Below are 1613 nucleotides of genomic sequence, written 5' to 3' on the forward strand. Positions count from 1 at the left end.
ACTAGAACAGAACTAGAACAGAACTAGAACAGAACTAGAACAGAACTAGAACAGAACTAGAACAGAACTAGAACGGAACTAGAACAGAACTAGAACTGAACTAGAACTAAACTAGAACTGAACAAGAACCGAACTAGAACTGAGCTAGAACTGAACTAGAACTGAACTAGAACTGAACTAGAACTGAACTAGAACTGAACTAGAACTGAACTAGAACTGAAATAGAACTGAACTAGAACTGAACTAGAACTAAACTAGAACTGAACTAGAACTAAACTAGAACTGGACTAGAACTAAACTAGAACTGAACTAGAACTGAACTAGAACTGAACTAGAACTAGAACTGAACTAGAACTAGAACTGAACTAGAACTGAACTAGAACTGAATTAGAACTAAACTAGAACTGAACTAGAACTGAACTAGAACTGAACTTGATCTGAACTAGAACAGAACTAGAACTGATTTAGAAAAAAACTAAATCAGAACTAAAACAGTACTAAAACGAAACTAGAACAGAACTACCCCAGAATTAGAATTTAAAATGTTCGAAACCATTACCTTTAAATCATATAAATAATAAATACTTTTCCCCTCAACCAACTTACATGTCGGTATGTTTATGTGCAAATTTTTAGTACGAGCATGTTTTAAATGAGCAACGCGTGTATGGCAAACCACCATACAATTTTTATTTTCATTTTATATTTTGTTTTGCCATTTTATTTATTATAATGGAAATTTGTTTTCCCATTTCGCTTTTTTCACTTTTAATGAATGAAAATAATGGAAAAACAACACAAAGTTGAAGTTAAAAAAAAAAAAAAACGAAACAAACAAATTCATCATAAAAAACAATATTAAAAAAAAATTTAGTTAGTGAAAGATACCAAAGAAGACTTAGGAAGACGGAGAAGGGGAGTGTAAGTAAGATGCTCACAAAGAAAAAAAAAATGCTGACATTGAATCATTTTCATGTTAATGTTGCAACTGGCCAATTGCTGTGGTAAATGTTGTTTATTGCTGCTGCAAACGGCAGTTAATGCATTTGCTGTTGAGCTTTTGAAATGATGTTCTTCTGTCAGAGTTTGCATGCATCAAAATGTGGATGTGGCAAAATATACAGAGAGAGATAGAGAGCGAGAAGTGATTTTTTTGTTGAGGTTGGAAATGTAATCACTTGTTAAACAAACTATTTTTAAAGTTAAACATCTAGAAAGGCAGTTCATGTGCAGCTCGATTTCAGCAGTTTATCAGTTTTGACCAGACATGCCATGAGATTTATTAAAATATTTTGGTTGATATTTGTCAAAATATTTCAGCAAATTGATCAATAACATTTTTAAATTTTGTAAATTTTTGTTTAAACTGTGATTATCCTTAATGTTTTCTTTTTAAATTTTTTTTAGCAAAACTGTTAGTCTTTTTTGCATTCACTTGTTTCTTAAACATTTTAGCAATGTTGAAAGAATTTAGTTTTCTTTAGATTTAATGTCAAATCAATCACAAAACATTTTCATCACTCAAACTCACATGATTAATACTAAATGTAGAAAATCCGGGTTTATTAGATGTTCAAGTTTAAAAAAAAAAAAAAAAAACAAAAAAAGGAAAA

Source organism: Lucilia cuprina, chromosome 6 (genome assembly GCF_022045245.1).
Source record: "Lucilia cuprina isolate Lc7/37 chromosome 6, ASM2204524v1, whole genome shotgun sequence".
Taxonomy (NCBI): Eukaryota; Metazoa; Arthropoda; class Insecta; order Diptera; family Calliphoridae; genus Lucilia; species Lucilia cuprina.